Source organism: Pezoporus wallicus, unplaced genomic scaffold (genome assembly GCF_028554395.1).
Source record: "Pezoporus wallicus isolate ANWC-B61680 ecotype Strahan unplaced genomic scaffold, APGP_CSIRO_Pwel_v1 scaffold_6362, whole genome shotgun sequence".
NCBI classification, from domain to species: Eukaryota; Metazoa; Chordata; class Aves; order Psittaciformes; family Psittacidae; genus Pezoporus; species Pezoporus wallicus.
Genome location: NW_026637663.1, coordinates 4615138 through 4634325, shown reverse-complemented (window position 1 = coordinate 4634325; position 19188 = coordinate 4615138).

Genomic DNA, 19188 nt, shown 5'->3' with positions numbered 1-19188 from the left:
TTGCAGCTTGGTACACAGATGAAGGTAAAAAGGTTTTTATTTATTTATTTAAATGATGGCTTTGGATAAAAAATTTAAACGCAGTGGGTAGAGAGATCCTGCAGATCTGTGAATTGATCTTGTGTGTGTCTCTGCTGACTGAGAAACGGGCAGACTGGCTGGGATTAAATAGAAAAAAGTAACTCTCTATAACGTTCATGGGAAAACTGAAAGGTTTTTTTTATTTAAGAGCCTGAAATATTTTTAACTTTGGCACAATTTTGTACTTTTGTCTTCTGGCCAGGATAGTTTGTCTGTAATTAATATAGACCCCTAAAAACAGGGCCCAGTATATATCCCTGCCACAGTTAACTGTGACTTCTGCCTAGTGCTGGGGAGCATGAGGTTATCATTCAGCCTCATTTGGGTGCAATGGGATGTAGGATGGAAAGGGTTTACATGTATGAAAACTTAGTGGGGTAGGACAAAATATACCTTAACTTACATCTCTCCTGCTTTAATAAATTATTCTGTAGGGATTATAATTGCAAAGTACAGTATGGGACAGAGCTTTATGATGGAAATTGTCTGCTGTGCAGGGTTCTGCTTGTTCAAACATTAGTCAGTAAAACACGAGAACTGAATAGATCATATTTATCTGGAATGTAATTGTAGCTAGCTTATAGACTATTTTCTGTTCTATTGAAGTTGTCAGGTCTCCACAGAGCACTTGTCAAATCAAGCATTGCAGCAGTGGATTGAGGCTGGAGGGCTGCTAACTGCATTAAGATGCAATCTGAGAAGCAGCTAAATAAACTTCTACTCAACAGTGCAGTAGCCCTTTTCACTCCAGGAAGAAAATTCTAATGGAGCAAAATGGCATATAGATTTGAAAATGCCACCCTTAAGCTGAAAAACAAAGAAAAACTGAATCTAAATCTCCGCACATGTCATTTTACACCAGAAAATATTGTTATTAGCTGGAGCTTGGCTTCCCTTGCTACAGCAAAACCCTTGACCCCTCCTGAGCCTTATGGAGAGTTGTACCAAAGAGATTACCCTGGAGGTGGAACTCCTGGTTTCTTGACTTTGTAGTGGGGGTTGATTCCCTAAGAATTTCTGCTCCATCCCTACTTCCTAAAGCTTCCTGTTCAATGGTGACTTTGAGCATCTGAGCCATGGATGCTGGTAAGGCTCTTTTTCAACTCAAAATGTTAAGAAAGCAACATTTTTTGTGGTTGTATAGTTGTAGCTAAATAAACTTCTTTGTTGTTCAGACTTTCTCTCTGCAATACTCATATAAACATATGCTCTTTGCTGCATTTTTCCCCAATTTAAACATTCCTCATGCATAGATCAGGTGGTAAGGTTCCTATGTCCCTTCCTCACTTTAAGAGTCACCGTCCTTTATTGACCTTTTTAGATGAGTAGCAAGGCACGATTAGATCTCAGATGTGTCCATTCTTTGCTTTTCTCAATCTAACTGCACACTAATAATTGATGATTTTTCAACAGTTTTCTGAAATTGTTTACCATGTAGAAAATACACACCTGCTGTACAGTCGCAATAAATTTGATCCTTCCCTTCATCTCTTTACTCTTACTGCAGGTTCTGTAAAGTCAGAGAAACCCACTGATGGCTGATTGCAGGGGCTCTCCATTTGTTTTCTACTGACGACTCTTTATCAGATTTGCTCAGTGTATGAGTAAATGGATTATTTTTCTAAATGGGAATTCTGCCTGGGCTCTGCAAGTCAAGCTATATTCCCATTCTCACATTATTACCACCAGTAAGGAATCTGCAGCCAGAGACTCAGCTGACAACGTTGTCAATGATGCATGAATCAGGCTAGATTACAGTTGCTCTTCCACAGTTGCAGTAGAGCTACAGTGTGAACTGAAGATGAAGCTACTTTTTTTTTTTTGGTTGCTGAAACAAGCAGAAGGGACAGGGTGACTACATAGAAGGCAAAATACTGAAATTATTGGAAGTACCATTATGATGAGCTTTATTTCTTAATGGTCACCACTTCATATTGGTTATTCTCTATGTATCAAGTGCCCTAAAAGGCATCTTCTGTAACAGCTTTTCACTCTCTTCTATATTTTTTTTACTTTGTAATTGCAGTGAACGTAATTTTGGGCTTCTACATTCTGAGGCCAGCAGGACTAGGGAAGTGATTGTCCCCCTGTACTCGATAGTAGTGAAGCCACACCTTGAATACTGTGTTCAGTTTTGGTCTCCTGATTACAAGAAAGCCATTGAGGGGTGGGTCCAAAGAGCTACAAAGCTGATGAAGGGACTAGGGAATAAATCCTGTGAAGAGTAGCAGAAGGAACTTGGTTTGGTTCGCCTGGAGAGAAGGAGGCTCAGGAGAGACATTATTGCTCTCTACAACTACCTAAAAGGGGGTTGAAGATGGCAGAAGGTGTTGATAATAGGTTGCAAGTGATAGGACAACAGGATAGGACAATCATATGCCTCAAGTTGCACCAGGGGAAATTTAGATTGGATATTAGGAAAAATGTCTTCATTGCCAAGCATTGGAACAGGCTGTTCAAGGAAGTGGTTGGGTCACCATCGCTGGTGGTATTTAAAGGATGTGTAGATGTGGTTCTTAGGAGCCTGTTTTTTTGGTGGACTTGGCAGTGTTAGGTTAGCAGTTGGACTTGATGCTTTTAAAAGTCTTTTCCCACCTAAATGATGCAGTGATTCTATGGTTCTCATTCTTCCATCTGCATACCAATCACTGCCCTTTTCTCAAGGTTTCCAGAACTTCAGTGAAGATGCTTTCTTAAATCTAAAAATATGAGCATTTTCAGTGGTCCCTGGTGCTCTTTCAGATTAGTTTTGAGATCCTTTTTCCTTTACCAAAGAAAAAAAAGTGCTGGTGATATTATTCAATTGCTTTATTTCTTATTTTAATTTGATATCTTTTTTGCTTGGTAAACTGGAAGATGAAGTCCTTGTTTTATGAAAAAAGGTAATAACCTTAGCTATTAGAGATGATTAATTAAGCAGTTACTATGGCTAGGACAAGCTTGAGAAACAGTGATAAAATATGTAAGGGACCTGGAGGTTCAGGTGAATGGACATAAGATTTTTAGGGGTTCTTGCTTCCAAATTGTGACCTACAAGGGAAAGCTATCTGGTGATGAATGTGAAAGTACTTCTTGGGTTTCATATATCACCAAAAAGAAAACCCTAAACCAAACACAAACTTTAGTGACTGCCACACAAGCAGGTGCTATATGAAAGAAAAAAAAGAAAAACAAATTAGAAATTAAACTACTCTTTTGTTAAAGTCAAAAGGAAGGGTTTGGAGTTTTTGTGTCAGGCAGTTTGGAAGAATTTGGCTTATCCTAGAGCTCTGGTCTCATGATCCATGCAGATTTTGTAACACAAGAAATGAACAAAAACTGTTTGGAAAGAGGAAGTTTCGTAGAAGAAACACCTAAAATTTCTGTGCATTAGAATACATGGGAAAAAGCAGTTCTAACCTTTGGGGAGACTCTGCCTTCTGGCTGCACTTTATACTTAAGGAATTAAAAAAGACTTTGTAGGTCACTACTCTGCAGTGAGGTCACAACATAGAGGTTGCACCACTCCTGGTACCATGAATTCAGTACCAAGGAATCTGATGTACCTGTTGATAAGGAGTATGTCAGAGTAAAGACTGGCTCTTTTCTGTCCCATCTTTGCCTAGAGCAGTAGGTTATTCACTCAGGATTTCTCAGAGGAGTCATCTCTCTTCACCCATTTCTTTCCGTCTTTGGGGTCTCTGAAGGCATCTCTCACTTTTCTTTTCTTTATAAAGCTCCAGATCTTTAGCTGTACATGCCCAGAGAAAATTAAGATTACTTTTTTCTGTTTGGTTTTGAACTTAACACCATCTGATGAAAAGTTTCTTGGCTTTTCTTGGTTTCAGAGAGGCACCTGATGGGTTTGTTCTCTACACCTCCAGGGTCATTCGCTGATAGTATGTCATGTGGAGGAAGAAAAGGAGGGCCAGCTTTGATCACTGGCATCACACTAACTCAAAGGAAAAAATATCAAGTAAAGAAAAATGTGATATAACAAACTGGGGAACTGGGAAAGCTAATGCAAGAAGTAACACTGAGTGACTTTCTGTTCCCATTGTCAGAGAGATGGATCTGAACTCTTCAGGAAGCACAGTGAGGGGCAAATGCTGAAGCTACCTGGGAAATGGCACAATGTGCCTCTGGCTACATTTACGTGAAAGAGCCATCTCCATACTGCAGGTTGATAAAAATATACATGTGGGTTTTATGTGCAAAAAGATAGGTGAGATGATCCCTTACCTTTAATCACAGACTATTCTAAGAGGATTAGGGAAAATGTTGACTTCCTCTGGGATCAGTAAGGTAGAAAGAAAAATCACCGTGTTTATTTCTGGGCACTCCCTCCAAGGCTTTGCAGGTGACAGGCCCAGTGAAAGCATCCATCTCCGCTCTGTGCTCAGTAAGCAGAAAATGAAACAGAAGAGTCAGTGTGACAGTGAGTGATTTCAAGCCACTTGTAAAGACATGCATTCAACCTGAGGCCATCAGCTCAGGAACCCTCACAACAATAGGGGTAGTTTTTAATAAAACCGAAGCCACCAGCATCCAAAGGGATCTTGAGCAAGACAAACAGCAAACTCAGTCTTCTAAAATGTGTGCTGCTTATCAAGGCACAAAAGTTCCCCAAGGCATTTTGTCAGCATTTAAAGTTACTATGGGTATTCTTGCCTGCCCTCACCTGGATTCAGCCCCCCCTCAGCTCAAGAAATTTCTTCCAAAACAGACTGCAGCAGCAGATAATAATTGTTTCTCTTCTCTTTTTGTCTTAGAACATCTGAATAAAAGGCATTGCTCCTTTCCCAATGTCTGGCTCTCTCAAACCATCTGTCTAAGACTGGACAAGGGAAGGTGAATAATATGTAAATCCTGGGACTGATGTGATTTTTACCGTATGCTACTGAACTGGTACTGCACTGCTCTAGGCAACTTGTATATAAATACAGCATTTGCCAGAGGAGGCAACTCAAAACTGCACTTCAGTGGCTCTCAAAATGTTGGTATCATGTTCTCTTCAACCTCTGAGCACTCACTGAGAAGCAGATGTTCAGCAAAACAGGACATTTTTCAGTAGAGTCCTGGATGCTTAGGTAGATGTGTGGGCTCACTCCAACATTACCAGGACTCCACCATTTAGGTTCTGAATCATAGTAAACTGACATTAAAATCTTAAACAAGAAGACAGTTTTCTACCTGTATCTTCCTAATGGCAGTGTCTTCATCTAGCAGTCTGTAGTCAGCCTTTCTCTTAATCTCTTCTGGAGTTTTCACTAAACACAGCCAGATCATTCAGCCTCTTGCCTGTGAGAATGAAGACCAAATCCAAGTGTTTTGTGATCCTGTTTCTAGGCCAAGAAGTAGTTAACTTTTTATCTGAAGTAGAAAAGCTGTAATGTGTGGTATTGAGAGTGGTTGAATTCATTGTGTGGGAGTCAGAGCTTCCAACAGGCATGCAAGAGGCAGGTTCAGAAAGCTGGTGTGGGTAGCCCAGCTAGAGACATCAGACTGGCTCTTGTGCATCTCAGATGCCGGTTGTTGACCCAGTTTTGGCTGGGATAGAGTTAATTTTCTTTTCAGTAGCTGGTACAGTGCTGTGGTTTGGATTTACTATGAGAATCATGTTGTTAACACCCGATGTTTTAGTTATGGCTAAGTAGCGCCTACCCTGATTGAAGACTTTGCAGTCTCTCATGCTCTGCAGGTAGGAAGTGGCACAAGAAACCAGGAAGAAACACAGCCAGGATAGTTGACCCAAACTAGCCAAAGGGGTAGTCCATACCATAGAGTGTCATTCTCAGTATACAAACTATGGGGAGCTAGCCAGGAGCAGCTGATCGCTGCTCAGGGATGGGCTGGGAATTGGTCAGTGGGTGGTGAGCAATTGCATTGTGCATCCCTTGTTCTTCTGAGGTTTTATTCCTCTTTTTCTGTCCTTTCTTGCTGCAATTATTAGTATTGGTATTACTAATATCATTAGTATTATTAAATTTTAATTAGTTTTATTTCAATTATTAAAATGTTCTTATCTCAAGACATGAATTTTACATTTTTCCAAGTCTCTTCCCCATCCCACCGGGGGAGGCAGGGGAGTGAGCATGCAAATGTCTGAGTAGTACTTACTTTCTGGCTAGGGTTAAACCATGACAGTTGTAAAAACTGTCTGGTGAGATGATTTCTCCTCTCTTTCTTTTACTGGGTACAGAGCAAGTTCAAATGGCAAAATCTCAGCCTGTTTTGCAAAAGGGGATTCTTGTTTTCCAGCCTGCTACAATTTTCAGCTTTTCCTTGAGTGTGTGTGCTAGGATATGCTTTCTGTTGCAGCAGAGATCAATAGCAAATGATACCTTTGAAGAGTGGGATTTGGGGGATTCTGCAGGAAATCAGAGAAAACAGCATTATACAAGCTATTGTTTCCTTGAGAGGGTGACCTTGTGTAGTATTTGGTCTTTCCAAGCAGCGGCTAGGTGTGAATATCACAAACCAGTGAATTATAAAGCAAATAGAATGATGAGAAAATAACTTAATTGGAGTTTCACAACCAATGAATTCTGAAGGCTCCCTCTCTCACGCCCCTCAAAAAATGTGCTGAAAGGGAATGAAGAATGCAATTTTCACCTTTGATAGCACAGTCTATCTATTATGCAGGCAAAGCTTTCCAACAAGTCTTATTTTAAGGCGTGAACATGTACTAAGGAGTGATCTGCTCTGTTGCGCATCCTTTCCTCAGGAAACAATGCCAACAGGCTCTTTTCAACCTTCTAATTTTCTGAAGGATCAGCCTCATGGCTGAGATATAGAAACTTGGCCAAGAAATTCTACTGGACTTTCCAAGTAAAGGCACAAAGAGAGAAAATGGAGCTGAGGGGTGTTACTGACTCTGTGCAGTTACATGTAGTACATCTGCCTACCATATTTCTGAAGAAACTTAAGTTCATCTAACCAGTGACACTTTTAGTATGTCTTTCAGGGATGGTCTTTTCCCTTACAAACTTAGTAAAAATTGGCTGTCCAGTCCAAGTAAATTTTCTCAGCTCCCTGTGTGACCAGTAGAGAGAGCCAAGCACCTTTAAAATTCAATTGATCCTTTCCCCTGCACGAATTTCTAAAGTAGGTGAGGTAGATTTTCTGCTCTTTTTTTCCCCATTGACAGTAAGGGGAGCATAGAAGGGCAGGATATTAGGTAACTGTAAAAGAAAACAGTAGAGAATCCTCTCCTAATATGCAGACTTTTACATTTTATTCAGAAATTGCAGGGATTTGCTTGTTGCTCTTTGGTCTCTCCTACCACACTTTCTAAGTTTCTTTTTTCTTTTTCTTTATAGGAATATGCTAGGAAATCTGTATTTTTAAAGAAATTAATCTTTGAACTAGCTAAGTGAAGCAGAGAGGGAATATAAGCAGAACAGGCAGGCCTTGCATTATATACAATGGTAATGTAATTACTTCTGCAATACAGAGAGGTAAACACTGTAGGCTTAATTTGCTGAGAAAGTGTGTTGTAGAGTAGTTTAGACTTCATTGTGGGACAGCGTTTTACTTGAAATACAGACTCCTGCAAACTGTTTTATTATCTGCAGGGTGATCAGCACCTTTAACATCACCTCAGATTGTGCAGAGTGTGCCCTGTAGAGTTTTGGGATCTTGTGTAAGCTTGTTTCAAAATGGCTCCATCCTTCAGGGATTTTGTGTGCTAGCAAGCCCTGAGGACAGCAGCTCAAATATATATCGTGTATAATTCTTGTTTGAAAAAGGTTTCTCCAACAAGTTACTACTGAAGTTTTGATCTCTAGTATGACTAGCAACTAAACTCCAAACACTCGCATTACGATCAGGATCTTGATGCTTATCTTCCTAAACACATGAGAAATACAACTGCTTTGTAGTGATGTTGAGCAACTGTTACTATAAGAACATGGTGTGGGTTTTTTGTTACTAGTTTACTTTCCTAGCTATTATATTATACCAGTTAAGTCTTTTGCATGTATAAACCCAGAGGGTCAAATTTTCAGCTTGAAGGTGCTGGGTATAGCTCCTTAGACTGCAGCAGTGTGGTGTGATTTTGCACTAAGGAGGACCTCACCTGACGTGACTATGTGAAGACAGCATCTCAAAGTATTTAATAGTGTTTAGCAACATGCCATAACAGTGAATAAGCTGAAATGAAGAAAACAGCACATCAGATCAAGACACAGGGGGAATTTAACTTGGTGGAGTTAAATCTAGTTTACCTAAATTGGGATTCAGACAGGCCTAGAGCAACAGTACGGTGTTTGCCATGTAGCTGTCTTGCCTTGGTATGATCATTAATTGATGAATACTTACTTATGTATGTAAAGAGGATTGGTATAATTTGTGGCTTTTAAATTCAAGTGTTAGTATATATTTTATTAGCGTATGTACACTACCTCTTCCTTTCAGCACAGCTCCAATTTCAAGTTCCAAGTATAGGAGAATGTTATTTAATATAATTGTGGTCATTTTGTTTTCTTCAGTAAAAGCACTCCTTGCCTATAACTGATTGCAGAGTGTTATGAGCAACTTGCAACTGCAACCAAATGTCTTTTAAAAGGCATCTCAAACCTGCCAAATGTCTTTGGAGAGGTGTTTTGTAATTGGCATTATATTTAGCTTTAAGATGGAAAAGTACAGACGGTTCAGAACATCTGGTAGTCACTGAAGTAAAATGAAAGGTTTTTTGCAAAAAAAAAATCTCAGGTGAGTGCAAAGCAAACAATTACCATAGTCAATTAAAAGTTAATGTGTGCATTGAGAGCTTGATCCTTATCATACTGAAATTAATGGCAAAACTCACTGATTTCAGTAGCAACTGCAGAATCCAAGATGGAATTACCCTTTAGATTGATCTGAAAGAACCATTTCCTTCAAGTTTTTAACAACATTGTTCTTAATGACAAGAATAATGCCTTGGGCAAAAGACTGGTAAGTCGGAGCCTCACATCCTATTCCTGGAAAAGCAGATGCTCAAGTTTAAGGACATGTGTAAGTGCTTTGCTGAATGGAGCTGCTTTCTGGAGTTAATTGAAATTTGTCTTCTGGGCACTGCCCTCTGTCTCTTTGGCATGGTCAGTTAGGACATTGTCTTACCAAGTGACATACAGTCTTGCCATTGTTGTCAGGGTAGTGTCATCTGGGCATCTTCTTACAGGTCCATGAATTTGGTAAATATAGAAGATACATATTATAATATAGTATATGTATTATATGCAGGGATAATAATGCCAAGATGACCTGATGCAGATACTATGAAGTTAAATAATTTCATATGGTCTAGTGTGTTTGGAGACAAAGTGATACATAAATGCATAAATGCAAGGTTTCACTGTGATATTGACATATCATTTTCAGATGTGAAGGTCATCTGGCTTGCTAAGACTCCAGTTTTCTGGTTTGGAAGTTGTTATTGAATTCACATTGATCTATTTGGTCAAAAGCTGAGCACTTTCTATATAAATCCTAACTTCCTTCTTTTGCAAGGTGGAGGAGGACTGAGGACCATTCCACTGTAATGTTTTACCAGAAGGAATCTCTCAAAATGCTTAGCTGTCTGTTTAGAACTGAGGAGTCATGGAGCAAGGAGGGAATGATGATGGTTAATAGAGGAATTTTTGTGCACCTTAATATAAGATGAAAAGCTGGAGTGATTGTTACAGTTCTTGAATTTACAAAAGTGATGTATTCTTGTTTGCATTGCTTTTGCATCTTTGGAGTCTGAAAACTGAAACCTGATTTCAGTCAACTGTTTTCTTCCAAGGAGTTGGAAGTTCCTGCTCTGAAGAAGTACACTGACTCTAGTCACTAAAGGGTATGCTGAGCTTTTTCCCTTTTCCCTCTTTAGCTTGGTTTTCTTGCACATGATTAAGGAGTGTGCTTAAAGTGCTTTGTCCTTTCCTTCCACCTACATGCAGTGCTTTCCTTGTATGTCTGCTCCTTTGCCCACCCTAGTTCTCATGTGGTCCTCAAGAGCTGATGGTAGACGTGAAGCCTTGGATCGTTGTTGTGCTAACTTGTCACCAAGATGTCCAGGCGGTTTTCACTGGCAGAAATGCTGACCAGAATACATTTAAATAACAAAGAAGAAGTATAAGTCATACCAGAAAGTTATAGCATAAGTCTACAACTGGATCTTGAGGTAGCTAGCCTGCTGTAGTCCTCCAACCTCAGTGGTCACATTTATCACCCCAAGGGTTTAACACTGGACACCAAAATTTGAACATCTTGCCCATAGGTTATGAGAATTGAGTCTAGAATTTGGAAAATTGTCTTAGTTTTAGCTTCAGCAATTGACTTAGGGGGAAGCCACAGCTCTGGAAAGGCCCTGATTTGAAAGGCAAGCAGATTCATATCTGAATTCAAATTCCAGGGCCTCCATCCATGGTGACATGGCACCTGCTTGACTGAGCACTGAAACAGGAACTGAAAATGTTAATAAACTCTCTGTTTTTCTTGGCGCTATCTCCACATTTAATTTCTTTTCACTGTTTGCATTTACAACACATTTGAAAGTCTGGCATTTTACAAGAATATAGTAAGAGTGGTAATTAGAACAAGCTGCAAGAATCCAAGCCAAAGTCAATAGTTACCTTTTTCTTTTTTCTTTCTTTTTTTTTTTTTTTTTTTTGTAAGCAGAAGGTTGTCAAGTTCAAAGAGAAATTTTCTTCCTAATCTTTTATTGCAGCAGTTACGAAAACAAACTATCTCAAAAAATTAAACCTCTGGATTTCTTTCCAAAGCTCATTCAGCAGGTGGAGGGAGATCAGACTTGAAGGGATTATGTATTTTAGCTTAAGTATCCCCCACCAGAAAAAAAAAAACACTCCACAAACAAAAACATTAGATAAGACAATTGCAAAATTAGACTCTGCTCACAGAAGAGAAATTGCCTGGCTGCGTTTCACACCTCTGTGGCTTTTCTGGAGAAGCTGGGTTGTGGGCAGTACCAGCTGTACTGCTTAGGTGTTCACATTACCAGAGTTCTGCGATACAGTCAGCCATGGGATACAGGAGAAGCATTGTTACTCCTGCTAAAGAGACCAGTCTAAGAGACTGAGAACTTCACAGGATGTTGAAGCATCTTGCAAAGTGTTTACATCTAACAGGAAAGCTTACGGCCCCAATGATGCACTTCTGCAAACATTAATACAGGCTGCTGTTAGCCAGGGGAAATACTTTGTGAGGCTCATTACTTTAATTGGTCCCTGTCATCTAGTTAAAAAGAAGAAAAGAAGAAATGCTCCTGACAAAGACACTGGAGTCTCTGCAAGTGGTGTTTTGCTTCTGCAGCTCTGCAGTGTGCTAGCTGGCTGGTGTGCCCTCACATGGAGCACATGCATCCATCACAGCCTCATCCTCCGCTGGCACACAGCAGGAACAGGCAGTAATTCCCTGGCACAAGTTACCTAAAACACCACTATTACAGCCAGCTAGGATGTGTGTATGCCTCAGCCTCTAAGGCACAGGTTGGAGCAGCACCAGCCTGAATACTATGGACCTTTTCAGTATAGGCCTCCATGGGTTGCTCTCCTGCCTCACCACTTCTGTGGTTAATTTCTAAAATCGTTGTAAGTGCAGTTGTGTGGGAATCAAGATTTAGCAGGGATTGCTGTTGGAGACTACTTGTAGCAGGGGCTTATTGTGTAAGTAGAGACAAGCCATGGACCTTTACTTCCTTATCTGTGGTATGGAGTTAATATTTACTTAGGACAATGCCTGTTTTAATGCAGATGTCAGGAAACCCTTCCAGGGAGGAAAGGCACTGTTGCCTGCTCTCTGCAATGCTAGTGGTAACAGAGGTGCCAATCAGGGTGTATCACAGGAATGACGTGTGCTGGCCTAGGCTGTTCCCTTCTGAACATAACAGAATTCCAAATTGTGCTGGTAAGATTGTGCATATCTTTTCCTGCAGGTGTCTTGGCTTCCTATTTTCAACCCTGGCTGCTGCAGGGTTTTACTGAAATTCACTCCTGTTGCAGAGCCTAAGTTGAGTCTATTGAGGCGTAGAGTGTATTCTGCTTTCTAGATCATTTAAAACCTGTGGCAAAATTAACAATATTGTTTCAGTTAATTGTCCTCATCCAAGAAACATTGGCAGTGCCCCTGGGTCACTGCAGCAATTTATTTTATGCTGTAAAATGCTTTCTTCCCTGGAGTGAAAATGCGTAGGCTGTCATTATGTGACTCTCCAGTTCCCTTACCTGTGCTGATTTTTTTTAAAGCTAGTAAGCAACTGTCACATTTATGGGAATAGTTTCATAGACTTATTTCTATGCTTTTTCATTCCATTATTTTTGATTTGGTGTTACAAGATTGATAACATTTTATTCTTTGTGAATCTTGCCCTCTTTGACTGTGCTGGTTAGCCTCTGGTTTTCCACTGAATTCATCCAAGATAAGTCTTTCTTTCTGATTCATGCGGGTTGCAAGGTCAGTTCTGATAGGTATGATTTGCTAATGAATTCATGTTCTCAGCTGGCTGGTTCTACAAGTAAGCCTGGACAAATACACTGACATTTGAATTTAAGGGGACATGGGGAGACCTAGTAAAAATATATTTGAAAATAGATACAGAAATCTGTATAGTGAAAATGAAATATGAAGCAGAATAAATAAAAAAAAATGATAGTAAGAACATATATATGTGTATGTATGCATATCTCCTTGTTATACATTACAAAGTTTATACAATTATTTCTTATATGTTGCCATCACTCTGAGGACTTCTCTGTGTTTCAAAGAAATGAGAAAACAGAAGCACAAGGGAAAAGGTGTCATGTGGCAAGCTGCATTTCCAGTGTATTCATTACTAATGACATGGCAAGTGCCAGTGCAGAGGAGGGAAAGGGACTCACGAGGCCACTGTTTGATATAATTTCCCAGGTGCATGAAGAAGCCTGGACAGAACATGGGTAGAACTGAGTATGTTGCTCTCCCTCAGAGCACCAGCCACCCAGACTGGGTCATTTTAGTCAGATGAAGTCTAATCTGGATTAATTTTCCTACTCCTGAGGTAGTCAGAGACCAGGTTTTGAATCCTAATTTTCATTTAATTGTTTGGCATCACAACTATGCCTGAAAACAGGAGGGGATTCTAGAGGTAAGATCGCTCTGTGCCTACCATGGTTTTTACAGTTTTTGCATCAGCATCAGAAGTATTAGTGATTTGATTTAGTTCAGAATATTAGTCCAAGCGGCATGTTCCTCTTTGATGCTGGTGTATGGTACCATGATAAGAAAATATCCCATCATGTTTAGTCTGAAGTTTCTAGTCCTCCATACAGAGTACAAACAGGTTGTGGGAATCTGACATTTAAAATGTAAACATTTTCTGGCCTGATTTCTAGCCACCAAAGTCTCCTAAGGTTCTTAATCCTTACCCTGGTATTAGAGATAATAATCAGAGTTGTCTGAAAAACCTGTGGCATCAAACTGCCTTGATTTTGTACAGAACACACTGCAGGTATAATTATTTAACTTGGACATGAACTCCTGGCCAAATTGAATTTCTTGGAACAATGGTAATTCAATTTCTTTGCAATAATCTTCATGTAAATAGGTATGCAAAATATTAATCCTGGTTTCTCTAAAATCGCAGTTTTCAGTATAGATATTTTAATGCATTTCAGCAGAGCGTGAGATAAGTTGCAGAAATGTTAAGTCCTTTAGAGTACCACTTTTGTGCCATCACTCAACAACTAATTCCATTTTTAATGGTTTTGCCAAGATGTTCAAACTACATTATGTCAAAAGCTTTGACTGGTATTTAAACTGTTTTCTTTCCCTGTCAAAAAGGTTGCTGTTCTAACTGGCCAAGTGTAAAACACAGTTGGAGAAGGGTTTGTGCGTAGTAATGAGACATGCTAATCTTACCTGCTCATTCAATACGGATTCAGATTTGCGTGTCTAAGATTAATCTAATGACACACTCTTGATGGATTATGCAGGACTACTGCATAAAGAAATAATAATAAAAAAAGAACACTGGGAGATTAGCGTCAAAACTTCTTTTATTTAGTGGATAACGTCTTGAGGAGAAGGGTCTTACATTCAAATTAAGGGTAATTGCAATTAATTGAACGTAATTTAGAAAGTAAAGTCTCTTAGAAATGATGGTCAGCTAATGACCCCTGGCAGAGGGACTGTTGACTGCAAAGCAATTAGTTTGATGTTTCAGTGTCTTTTATCTCTGATTCCCAAAGCAAAGTGAACACAGAACTCCAATGACACCCAATGTCAGGAAACAAGAAGGCATGGGGATTTCTTTGATATTACCATGTTCCGATTGGTTTCTTGAGGCAATTTTTATTCTTAAGGCTTAGTTTTTGTTCCTGCTGGTACTTGATCACAAGATCAGATCTCTTATTATGAGGTAGTATTCAAACAAGCTTGTTGCCAAAATGAAAAGGTATAGAAACTGTATATGCATTAATGTATTTGGCTTGTGTAGCAAGGTTTTGGTAGCTGAAGGGGACTACAAGGATGGCCTCTGTAAGAAGTTGCTAGAAGCTTCTCTCATGTCAAATAGATCCCATGGAGGTCCACGGTGGAGCAGATCTCCACCTGCAGCCCGTGGAAGACCCCACACCAGAGCGTGGGTGTGCCCAAAGGAGACTGTGACACCGTGGGAAGCCTTTGCGGAAGCAGGTTTCTAGAAGGACCTGTGGCCCTATGGAGAGAGGAGCCCACACTGGAGAAGGTTTGCTGGTAATACCTGTGACCCCATAGGGGACCCACACTGGAACATCCTGTTCCTGAAGGGTGCACCCCATGGAAGGGACTGGAGCTGTTTGCTGCAGACCATGGGAAGGACTCATGTTGGAGAAGTTCATGGAGGACTGTCTCCCATGGAAGGGACCCCATGCTGAAGCAGGGGAAGAGTGTAGGAAGTCCTCCCCTGAGGAAGAAAAGCAGCAAAAATAATGTGGTGAACTGGCTGCAACTCTCTTTTTCCATTCTCTTTGCCCTTGGGGGGAGGAGGTAGAGAGTTCAAGAGTAAAGTTAAGCCCGGGAAGAAGGGAGGGGTGGGGGGAAGTTTTTTTTTAAGATTTTATTTCATTTCTCATTATTCTACTGTGATTTGATTAGTCAGAAATTAAACTCATTTCCCAAAGTCAACTCTCTTTTGCCTATGATAGTAATGGGTGGGTGACCTCTCCCTGTCCTTATAGTAACCCCACTAGCCTTTCCCTATATTTTCTCTCCACTGTTGAGCTGAGGAGGGAAGTGATAGAACAGCTTTGATGGGCACCTGATGTTCATCGAGGGTCCATATAGCACAATCAATTATTCTGTTCAACCACTGCTCATTAACAGTGGCCTGGGTGAAATTTTCCTCAGTGTGCAGCAGCATTCACGGCAAAGTGAGAAAACCTTTCCAGGTTAAAAGTACTTTCATTCTCTTTATATTGGAACAGTTTTTAACCAGATTTATTCACTGATTCATGTTTCTATGTGGCAGATCATGCACTTGTGCTAACACATGGGAAAAGTTGGAGATGAGCGGCTAAGACAAGAGACGGTGACTCTTTTCTTTGTTGTTGCCATCCTTGTGTTTTCCCTCCTTGTCTGTACATATAAGGACAGGCTGAAAGTGGCCTAGTCCATAGGTTGACATAAGGGAGGGTGTTCTTTCTTATCCTGGACATGTCAAATCTCAGTACAAAAGGTTGAATCTGGGCTTCCTATAACAAACTGGACTGGAGAGCAAGGGAGGATTAGCAAACTGCAGAGAGAGCATGCAGTGACACAGACCTGCTCGATATGCAGCTATATCTTTCTTTACAATGTTATAAGCTTTCAATAGCATCTGACTGGGATAAATACTTGAAATAGCCGCTAAATAGAAAGCTGGCGGCAATCAGTTGGCTTTGTTAAAAAATAATAGCTCTCTGACATGAAGGAGGAGGTGGGTTACTTGTTAAAGTATCTGACTTAGAAAAATCACAGGGAAAAAAAAAAGTGAGATAAAATTATAGACCCATAAAAATAGCTGCTTAAGCACTCATTTCCCTACATCAGGGCACCAAGTCTCCTGCAAAAAGTCCATAGCCAAGAAAAGCCTGACTGCCCATGTAAAAGAGATAGTTATTAAAAGCTCTTGCATAACAGAACTTCTTAGCAACTTGACAAAGCATGATCAGGGAGGAAACAGAATAACCCATCACAAATCAGCTGGTTTTCTGACCCCTTTTTATCCTTCACTATGCTGACCCTCAAGACATTTTAAAGACTAACGAACCACATTTCTGGGAGGGGTGAGAAAGTACAACATTGGTGAGCCAGCCGAGTGTACAAAGTTGTGTTATTGATCAAGAGCAGCAGGATACTGAGAGGTACTGAAACCATCTGACTGCATGCAGCTCTTCTCTAAATGGCCTATTTTTCCACTTGGTATGTAGGAACCAGGAAATAATAAACTTTGCAGAGCCAAAACCTATTTATTTTCCTAGTGCAGAGTGTCTCAAAGTTATCTTGACTGATCCCAGTCAGTCAGGAGGTCATTTACAGCCCTTTGATAAGGGAAAGGTAAATTGTCTTTGGAGAGTTTACAGCACCACCCAAATGATTTCTGCTTTTAACTCATTTATAGCTGTCTATTTTTTGGGCGTTTATGTTTGCTCTCCTGAATGTACATTCAAGAAGCTTGTGTTTGACTATTATTTTACTAGTAATCCTGATTTTAAAAAATAGTGTCATTTCCTCTTATACCCATCAAACACCATATTATTTTTTTTTTGTTTGTTTGTTGGGACTTCTTTTAAGAAGTGGTTTGTTCTGAGGCCGGTGTTAATTAGAATTCAACAAACCCAAATACCAGAAGCATTGTCCCCGAGCTGCAATATAGATGATCTCTTGTAATACATGTGTAAACTCATATTAGTGTCAGTTCCATATAAACAGTAAAGCTAGACAAGAAATAATGCAAAGACAAATTAATTAATGTTGATTATCTGCTCCAATGTTACAATAAAATGAGAAGCCTTTCTTTGTACACAACAAGAAAGTTCTGCCCTGGGCTGTACATTCAGTTTGAAATGATGGGTTAAGGATCATTTATTACTTGTACAAAACTATCTGGAGGCATTCCTCTCTTTTTCACTCAAGTCTCCTTTCCAACACCAGCCAAGGCCCAAGGATCATGGAAAGATTTACTATTAATTCTCAGTGAGTGCATGACCTACATCACGGCCATATTTATAGTGTAGTCCTGCAGACAAGCTGATTGGAAAGAATACTTGTATATGTGGAGCATGTTCCTTTCTTTGATACTTTTCTACTGGATTCTGGTAGAAGGTGGCATTCTTATTTCCATATAGGCTTGACTCAGCTTAGAACCCCTCAGTTCGTGATAACCTCACAAAATCTGGACTGTTTTGCCCCGGTTTGGAAGAAGACGGAGTGCAACAGTATTGTAGGAAAATCATCCATTGGAGAATGCTACAGGGAAAACTGCTGGGAGATTTAGGAGTATAATCTGTGGGCAGAGGCAGTAGGAGGATAAGCAGCACAACAGAAGAGAATGGGGGAGAAAAAAACCCTAGAGCAGGATCAGGTCTGCCCCACAACCTCACACTGAGCTCCCATATGCCTTCCTGCTCCACCACCACCAATTGGGTGGATGAGGGTACATCTCTGCAGCTGGGGCAAGCTCTGCAGTGGGGATCACTGAAGAGTAGGACTCCAGGAGAGCACCTGTCCTGGGTTTAGCAGCAGCAGTCAATTTTTCTCCTTCTTGGTAGCTGGTGCAGTGCCGTGTTTTGACTTTCAGCCTGGGAACAGTGCTGATAACACTAATGTTTTTAGTTGCTGCTCGGTAATGTTTACTCTGACCAAGGACAAAAATTGACTGCTACTGCTAAACCAAGGACAGTAAATTGCGATGGCCGAGAGCATTCCCCAGAAGCCGCCTGCTGAGCCCCAGGAGGATGCAGGAGACCATGCAGCATTTCCCAGGAAGGCAGAGGAGAAAAATTGACTGCTACTGCTAAACCCAGGACAGCATCAGAAGGGGTGGTTTCTCCAGCTCAATGAGCCCAGATCAAGGTCCCTCTGAGGTTTCAAACTGGGGGGAGGTCCTGGTATTAGGTGGCCAGTATGAGGACGGGGCTAGGAGGCATGAGTTACTGTCTCTCACAAAAATTAGGTTTTCTCAATTCTGATTATCAGGTACCAGGAGCTTCATTAACAAATAGATGAAATGAAAGAGAAAAAGTCACAGGAAAACCTACCCAAGATTGAAAGTGTTTTGTCTTGTTTTCTTTTTAACTGGAGACCTGCTAGAATCCAGAGAAAACATTAAACTTCCTTTAGAAAAGGTAATTGAAAAGAAAAAGACGATCAAGGGATGAACAAATGAAGGCTTTTCTTATTGCTGTATGAATAAAAGATGTTATTAATAAGCCATTTCCTTTCAGGCTACCACTCTGCATTCACATATTTTGAATGTATAACCACACAGATGATGGTTTTTACTTCATAAGTCCTTCACAGAACTATGGATGTTTTTAAAAACAGAGAAAGGAACCACAGAAGGCATGGACACGCTGTGATAGAAGACAGTAAGAATATAGATTTAATCAAAAACCTTTTAAGAATGGACCTTTTGTTTCTCAATTTACACTATTTATACTCCATAATCAATTCTTTGCTAAAAATAACTGGTCTCATTTTATTGTTTATTTTTAATTTCAAGCTAAAAAAAAACATGGGCCTGGAAAACAAAAACATCCTTTTGGAAACCTTCTGAGATTCTGCAGAAAGGGAAATAACATCTAGGGTTGAATGCAGGCTTTCAGGCTCTTTCAATGCTCACAGGACATCTGCAGGATGTGACCTGGATACCAGTCTCTTTTTTGGGGGAAACACAAGTTTCACAGAGGTATTCCATCAATGCTTATTTATTTTTCTGTCTCTGTGTTGATGGAGAGATATTCAGTGGAAGGTAAATGCCTACAAGCAGTTATCTAGAGGAGAAGAGCATGGCCTAAAAAGCTTTGAACATGAAACAGGGGTTGGAAAGCCAAGTTCAGCTGTGGTGTTGAGGTCAATAGGACACTGGAAGCTAGAGGATCCATAGTCAGTTACCCGCTATTGGGATTCCCAAGTGACATGAGC